The sequence below is a fragment of the Cupressus sempervirens genome, chromosome 1, assembly GCF_028749045.1.
Source record: "Cupressus sempervirens isolate cs-2001-9-10 chromosome 1, ASM2874904v1, whole genome shotgun sequence".
NCBI classification, from domain to species: domain Eukaryota; kingdom Viridiplantae; phylum Streptophyta; class Pinopsida; order Cupressales; family Cupressaceae; genus Cupressus; species Cupressus sempervirens.
This window is the reverse complement of record NC_143118.1, coordinates 59,527,465-59,536,660: the sequence shown is the minus strand read 5'-3', so window position 1 is coordinate 59,536,660 and position 9,196 is coordinate 59,527,465. Positions and strand designations below refer to the sequence as shown.

At 33.9% G+C, this 9,196-nt stretch overlaps 1 pseudogene; it reads right to left on the bottom strand.

The window, feature by feature from the left end:
- Nucleotides 1-5,687: 5,687 nt before the first annotated feature.
- On the bottom strand, nucleotides 5,688-8,714 carry LOC149576150 (transportin-1 pseudogene; annotated as a pseudogene).
- Between the last annotated feature and the right edge of the window lie 482 nt (nucleotides 8,715-9,196).

Genomic DNA, 9,196 nt, shown 5'->3' with positions numbered 1-9,196 from the left:
CTTCATAATTATCTTGTGAAGATTGGATTTGAGAGGATTGATGATAACAATAATCTATACTTGAAGATAGAGAAAGGCAAAGATATTTTACTATCTAAAATTTTTGTTGATGATATCATATTTGGAGGTCAAGATACTTTATATAAAACTTTTGCAAATGAAATGAAGAAAGAATTTGAAATGTCGATGTTTGGAGAGATCAAGTTCTTTGTGGGTTTGCAAGTACATCAGAGGAAATATGATATATACATCACTAAGTCAAAATATGTAAAGAAGATATTGAAAACTTTTGGATTGGAAGATTCCAAGCTAGTAAGCACACCTATGGTGACATGACATAAATTGTCAAAGAATGATGATTCAGCTGAGGTGAATAAAACATTGTATAGGTCTATGATTGACAAATTACAATATGTAGTACACAACAGACCTGATATTGCATTATTTGTTGAGATAGTTGCAAGATTCTCTGCTAATCCCAGGGAGAATCATTTGATGGTTGTTAAGAGAAAAATGAGATATTTGAAAGGCACAATAGACTATGGTCTATACTAAAAGAAAAAATGAGAAATTTGTATTGAGAGCCTACACTGATGCTGATTGGGCTGGAAATATTGATGATAGAAAGAGCACTAGTGGAAGAGCATTTTCTTAGGAAAAAGACTAGTTATATGGACTAGCAAGAAACAAAACTGCATATCTCAATCTACTGTTGAAGCTGAATATGTTGTTGCTATAGTAAATTGTACAAACACTGTATGGATCAAACAACTACGCAAAGGTATGAAGGAGGAAATCATGGAACCTGTGATACTTTATTGTGATAATACTAGTGCTATAAATATATCAAAGAATCCTATGATGCATACAAAGACTAAGCGCATTGCAATCAAGTATCATTACTTGAGAGAGTTAGTTGAAGATAAAGAGGTGAAGATGGAATATGTTAACACAAAAGAACAAATAGTTGATATCTTCACAAAAGCATTACCTAAGGATGCTCATGTGTATCTAAGAGGTAAACTAGAGGTGATACCCCTACCAAAGGCTACTTAAGAAGAATGAGAAGTGTCTTGCATCAAACAAGATGATTGACATATGTTACACATTGATGCAGTGGATCTTACTTTAGGAGTTGCCTAAAGTAATCAAAGAGCTAGAGTTACAAATTAGTCACAAGCTAAGTGAGAGAGGGAGAAACTAAAAATGTTCATATCTGCATTTTAAGATGACAAGTCTTTGGCGTTGTTGTCAAGGAGGGAGAAAAACAAAGAAAGAGAGAGAAATAAAGGGAGAGAAACATGAAATATCTACTTAGAGAGAAATAGTGCTAAGGGAGATATAAGAAGTGACCCAAAGGGAGTTCTAAGGATGAGTTGATTGTCTGTTGATTAGAACATAATTTTGTACCCTATACAGAAGATGCAAGTTGTTGATAGAAGGAGAGACTTCAATATAATGAATTATTTTCTTTTTGGTATTATTGTTGGTTGTATTGATTAAGTTTGGTTTACCATCAACACTGAAGAGGGAGATTGTTGAAAATAGATTGATACAAGTATGAGAATGTGTTTCAATCATTGTTTTGTCATTGATGTCAAACCTGCTACTTGTTGGTAAGACAATTGCTTAGATGATTTGAGTATTATCATTTGTTTGATTGATGAAGAGGATTTGGTCAACTGAGGTAACGTTAACACCTAGAGGAAAGGTTGAATTATGATATGGAAAGGAGTAAAAAGATCAATTAAGACAGTGAAATTATAGTGCATTGATTATCTACTTAAAGTTGCAAAGGATGGATACACTGATTAAGTTTAGAAGAACAAGTAAAATGAATTGTGTTTACCAAGCTTAATAGTCTACAAAGTAGGTGCCAAGAAAAGTTAGAGTAAGCCGAGAAAAAAATTAGTTGGAGTTAAGCAAAGTCAAAATTCAGTGTATGTCGAGTGATACAATGTTAACTCAGTAAAGTTTAGCTGATGTTAAGCACAAGTACACTTTAGTTTGTGCTGAGTGATTTGATAGTGGATGTCGAGCAACATAGTTTGTGTCAAGCATCAGAAGCAAGTTAATGCTGAGTGACAACATTATGAGACAGATTGTGAATTTGATAAATCTAAGCTGCCAAGTTTGATTTCTTGGATTGTGTGAACCATGTGAAAGATAAGCTTGATGAGTTGGTGGCACAGAATTCAAGATGAACTATTTTAAGATGAATTCAAAGAGCATTGAAGGAGAAGTTTCTAGAAGGGAATAAAATAAAAATATTGGTAGATTCATTGAATCCTACCTAATCGTACCTAACCCTAAAATGGACGATAAAAGATGAATGACAAAAGATCTAAATTTTCTATTTATAGAGATGACTAGTCAAAAGCAAAGGTTGTCATGTGTGAGAACCTAAGGAAGACAAAGAGTTTAAGGTATTGCTTCATTCACTGACCAAAGAGAAGAGATTGCTATTGGAAAGAAAAGCAAGAAGGCTTATGGGCATGGATGCTTGAAGGGTGGACAAGCTATTAGAGCTAAAGTGTGTAAAAGGTAAGCAAAATGGATGACTAAAAATAGAGATTTGTAATCTACAAGTGTGTTGTAAGTTGTTATTAGATCAAGCCTTACTATTACTTTCTAATCATTGCATTAGTCTAGCGTAAATCCTTTTGATTAAGGTTGACCTAATAGTCATTTGTAAATTCTTTAACTAGGTGACATTCCAAGTGAATGATCTAAAATCATCTAACAAGGTTCACTCCTAATAGGGTGATTAAAATCCTCTAACCAGGTCACATTTAACAGTGTGCATTATAACCTTTAACAAAGTTGGCTTTTCACAGGGCATCACTTCAGAAGAGTGAGAATGAGTAGTATGTTATTAGTGGTTTTTCCCAAATTGGGTTTCCATATAAAATCATTGTATGAAATGTGTTATTGAATTTGTTATGTTTCATGCTTACATTTTTGCAAAGTTGATTTGACAGTAACCTACAAAGTTTAAATGATTGTATGATCTAATGGATGCATGCATGATGAATATGTTTTATAGATACGGGTTCACTAAGCTTTGAGAAGTTTTATTTGATATCTAGACCTTGGATAACTGATTCACTCCCCTCTCAGTTATTCTAAAGAATTCCAACAAGTTAGTTGATGATGCTCCTGATGCAAATGGTGTTTTTACTAATCATGATGATGATACTTCTACTAGTCATGATGATGATGATGATGAGGAGGAGGAGAAGGACAATGATGATGACAACGAGGATGATGATGATGGTGACAATGTCGACGAGGACAATGAGGATAGTGGTGGTGACAATGTCAATGACGGCGATGATGATGATGATGATGATGAGATGGATGAAGAATAATATCAATGACCATGGGGTGTGGGGTTGTTTGATTAGCTAACAAGGTAAAGAGCACTACAATTTTCTTTAAAATCTTTAAATTTTGAACTTTTAAAAATTTAACCCTTTTATTTGTTATTGCAGAGGACTTTCCTTTGCAAAGAACAACGAGTGCACATCCATGGGTGAGAAGAAATATCGATGACAACATGGATATGCCTCTACAACAATATAGAGAAGGACAAAAAAAGAAGAAGAATGATTCATGTGAACTTATGTAACTTATTTGATAATGACTGATGTTTTATTTATGTTCTATTGAATGTTCATGTGAATGTTCTAATGAATCTTATGTTTTAATGTTAATGTGAATATTCCAATGAAACTTATGTGTTAATGAATGTTATCATGTGATAATTCCTGAATGTTAGCAATTTATTAATAGAATGAATGAATTTTAGATGTTAACGAGGAATTTAGATGTTAGAGGGGCGGGTGGGGTCAAATGAGCTTCCACCTTCATGTGATTGGCCTTGATTAGTAGAGAATATTAAACTATTCTCGAAACCAAGTGAAGCTCAACATTAACCTATGATTGCATAACAACTAATTGTGTGAATCTCTTGGATTTAGGCAATGTAGAAGGACGCCACAGTCAAACTCATTAATTTATGAAATTTAGTTGTAGTGTATGAAGTATTCAAAACAATGGCTTTCTATGGGATTGCCTCAAATTATTCCTCTCTAAGGTATTTTATTGTTGAGATTATACTTACTAATGAAAATATGGTTTATCATGAGTGCAAGGCTTGATTTTGAATCCGATTTGTGTTGATCATATATTGTGAGGAAATTATGATTGATGAGTGAATGTCTGATTTCGAATCTTTTGAATGTGATTTGTGGAGATTATAAATGTATATTTTCAGATGAATATGTGGGGGCACGGATCACAGTAAAGAAAAGAGCCAAATCAGATGTTATTGCTATGTGGAGGGCTCTCATGGTATAGAGCTCTCCCACTTAAGGTTGGTGGAGTGGCCCAATGCCTCAAGATAAAACAAATTTATGCTTATAGTGCTTATTTGCTTTCCCTTACAAGGTAATCCACAATATGCTTGTTTTGAGAAGGTTCATGTTCTTGTTTGAAGTAGCTTTGAAAAACATTGTATGACATGCTCCATGAGATGAAACAACAATAAGAATGAAATGTGATCAACGTGAAAAAACAACTACTAGTTTTTTTATTTGTTGTCTAAACTTTGATGTTCAATAAATTTTTGTTCCTATAGTTTATGTTTAAGTTTGAATATATTTAAATTAGGTTATGTGATTTTTTTTTTATCAACATTTTGTATCATATTTTTAACTATCTATAATTGACTATTGGATAGCTTATTATGGCATTGAATCATAGTGTTTGATCCTAAATTCATTTATTTATTGAATAGCTTATCATGTCATCAAATCACAGAATTTCATTCCATAACTCATGATGACAATGAATTATAGAATTTGATTCAAATCTTCCTAAAAGAAAAACTCACATAATAAATTTCAAAATGCTCAAACAAAAATTATGAACTGTTAACATGAACATATACAGATGGTCTTATTTTTCTAGTAACATAAAATGTTCTTGTTTACATTGTATATGGCTCTTCTAGTTTAGGATATATGGAATGGATTGAATTGCTTCAAGATCCATGGAGTTTACATGTAGCTAGAACTAATTTTTCTCACCTCATCAATTTACCTACTGCTTACAACAATTTAGTCATGGTTTTCCTTTGATTGATTTATAAAAAATTGTGACTCATTTAGTCACTTGTTTGGTATTCGCAAGGTCCCAACTTTGGCATTGGATACACAACCAATTATTTGGTTAAATTCGAATGAATTGTTGATCTTTTGTTGTAATGACGACCAACACAAATTTTACATTGTAAGATTCAAGTAAGATTTAATTGCTTTAGTGCTTTTATTGTTGCAAATGTATTGCATATTATTTGTGTCAAACAATTCTTGTGTCATTGTTATGTACGCAATTTCAAACAAACAAAAAATTGTTTAAGCAAAAAATGGTAAAGGTTTGTCATGTGATTCAAGAGCAATCCCTAGAGAATATAACAAATGAACAAACATGAGGCCTAATCTAATGAGAAATGCAACAAAAACAAATATTAAGACAAAGTCATAGACGAAGTCCACATCCTATGATTGCAAATATAACATGACATAGTCAATAGCTCTAATATGGTATTGAAATATAGGGCATAATAATTAAACCTACATATAAGATAGGCACCAGATAAATAAATAATAGTCTCTTCACTTTCAACAAGCTACATAAGGTAAAGGTAAGAGTTCCACAGTCCAAGGGCAATTTTCTAGAGTTATAATACTATTTTCTAGAAGTGATTTATTCAACTCCTCAAGATTAGAGAGGACTGGAATAAGACATGATATAACTCCTTGCAATGGTGATAGCTCATGTTGAAGCTTTACAACAATTTTCCTAATAGCCCAACAAACATTATTTGCAATAGAAACAATTTTCTTCACTTTTGCTAGTTGCAGTTTTGTGGCAGCATTTAGGAAATCAGCCAAATTTGGTTGCAAATGCACTGCACAAACTTTTGCAAAGTTACCAAGTAGTGCAATGACACTTTGACAAACATCAACATCCACATCTCCACAACATTGTAAAAGAAGATTTCTAAAATCACTCCTTTTAACTAGACTTTCAATTCCACTTCCAAGGTCTTCAACAAGCTTGGAGAGCAAGTATAGTGAGAAAAAAAAAAATCCTTATCATATGGATCACCTGCCTTTATAGGATCAACCTTTGCAATTTTTTTAATTCATATCAGGTTGATAGATCTCACAAATTCAGGTTCAACATAATGAGTAAACCCAAGACCCAATGCCTATGCTATTGCTATGAAACATTCAAGCAAAGGAAAGAGATCCCTATATGAATTTGAGTGTTGTTGCCATTTGGCAATTAGTGGAGGTATCAAAATATCAAGCTACTCTTCCTGGTTGATTCGCCCCTCTCGCCCACAACATCTTCAAGTGTACCAATCACATCATATACAAGACAAAGATTTGGCCTTTGGTATTCAGCAAAGGCACACAAAAGGTGTTGTAAAATAAGTTCCAGATGTCGTGCCAACTCTCTTGTTGCCTCCTCTTCAAGGGTAGAAAAGGAAGAGAAAGAATCCTCCTAAGCTCTCTTGTTGTTGTCTAAAATTCATCTAAGAAGATCAATAAGTACCTTAACAAACTATTCATGTCCTTCTAGATGACCTGCGACCTGAACAATCCATTTATTATACTTAGAAAGAGTACAACATGTGATGCTTCACTCCAAAGGATACTTGTCATCAAGAAGAGGCACAAGAAAGGAAATCATCAAGTTCTGCAACACTACATTTTCTCAAATTCCATGAATTGATGATATCCTCTTCATCTTCTCCATCATAAGTTCCATATGCCCCTTGTGCTTGTGAATAAAAAATCTAGGTTTCAAGTCTTGTTCCCTATCAAAAACATTTTCATTAGCCTCTGCATCAACAAGTGTGTCATCATTATATGCATATACCATGTTTGACAATAGAACCACAATCAAGTGTGGTAGAAAATCCCTCAATATTTGTGGATGAAGATGAGCTTCACAAAATGCAGACCAGAATTCACATGACTTGAGAGCCATTTCTTCATCAACATTCTAATTTGCTTGCAACATATATACAATTAAATTTCTCATCTAGGGCTGCAGGAGATTAGGTCGAGCCTTAAGGAGCTGAACCAATGCAACACATACCAATTTCCTCACTTCAATAGCTAGATCATGAGAAAGAGTAAACAAGCCTTGAAGATACTTATCCATAGATAATAGCAATATTTTAGGCGTAAGCTCAAGATACTAGTTGATGGAGCCAAGTGCCAGTTTCTTGAGAGAAACATATGGTGACTGAAAAACTAAAATAATCTAGGCAAAAAACTATTGATATGTCACTCCTGAAAGACTGGTACACTAGCATCCAACCCCTCTTGTATATCTTCATTGATCTTTGATAATGTATCAAGAGCACCTTCCATCAAATTGAAATCATTTCTATCAAAGCATTGAACCAATTCCTACAACAATTTCAGCCAACCATATACCTGTCCTTATTGGACTATAACACTAACAACAATTCCCATTGTTGAATGAAGGTCTGTCTGGTGCCGTCAAGCAAGGAAGCAACTCTAATTGGATGTATTGTTGATAAGCAGTGATCAATGTAAAATTGGTCTTTAAATATTTTTCCAAGAGGAGCCATGCATGTTGCTTGCTTGTAATATCCCCTATCTTGTTCTATAAGATTTTGGACTAATTTCTTTAAATTCTATCGAAGGAGACTTCTTGCTAACTGATACTTTACTTAGATCACAAATTTGGAGCTTGCATGGCTAATATTGATGATATTACCTATGTAAGACTGATAATTTATATTCAAATCAGCAAGCATGAATTTCATCAATTGGATATAATGGAGTATCTCTTCCTATTTTTATATGATTTTAATGTCCCCCTTTGGGATCTCTTTATATTTTGCCTTGTATCATGTGCTTTGTAATTTGTACGATGCAATTGTTGATTGTAGATATACAAATTTGCAAACTCCCTTATACAATTCACTTGTTTTGTTAATTATGTTACTTCGCGTCTTGTTTCATCATAGTTGTCATCTTAGATATGGATGTATAATCTTGGCACAATAATCTGAGGTTTTATCTGATATATTGTAATGTTTCCACTCAAAAATTATCCAAATTTAGTCTTGATTTTAGAGCCATGATATTCCATAAGTATGTTATTAGCTGCATTTCTTATTCAATCTCATTACGATTTTTTTCCCTTTATTGAGCTAGATTTCCAATATTCTTTGCCTCCCATAAGTTCTCTTTATTCTTGTTAGATTCGTTCCCTAATAACGTCATGAATGTAATGCCTAATACTATCCTAGACATAATTTTTTTTGATAATGCAACAATCCATCGCAATTGTGACGGCTTGTTTGATGGGCAGCCATCGTTCGAATGACATTGTCGTCGCATGTTGTTGCAATTGCAATGGACACTATCGACAGATGGTGGTCACTCCAATGGTGTTACCATCGGATGTCGTCGCCGTTGCGGCATACCTTCCAATGGATGCCCGTTGGGCCTGCAACAATGTAGTTAGAACTGCAATGACTGTTTGAAAATGTAGGTCGTCGTAGTTGTGACGATAAACCATCGAACATACAACGATGTGAAGAGGATGCCTTCACTTGTATTTTTCCAAATTACGACAACTTTGTCCTTCGCCATTATGACAGACGCCCTTGCTCAATAGGGGCCAATTTCTGTTATTGTCGCTCGGGCGACAGGTGGCCATCACAATTGCCATGGCCTACCGTCACTATTCAAGCCCAAATGTAGTAGTGTTTGTTACTTCTTCTCATATCTTCACTAAGTAAAGTGGCCACAACTTCATCATAAACCAACTTGCTTTTTATGAAATTTGAAGAGCTAACTGTTGTAACTATGGCATCCCAACTGTTAGGTAAAGAACACAACAAGATGATAACTTTAGATTTGTCATCTTGAATCATACCAACCAAGATTGCTTGACATAATAAGGTGTTTGAATCATTTATATGATTTGGCATCACAGTCCCTTCCTTCATTTTCAGCTTGTAGAGCTTCTTCATTATAAAGATTTTATTTGTAGCCGATACCGTTTGATACATGCTTTTAAGTTTATCCCAAACTTCCTTTGTTGTCTTTTCATTCAATACATTGAACAAGAA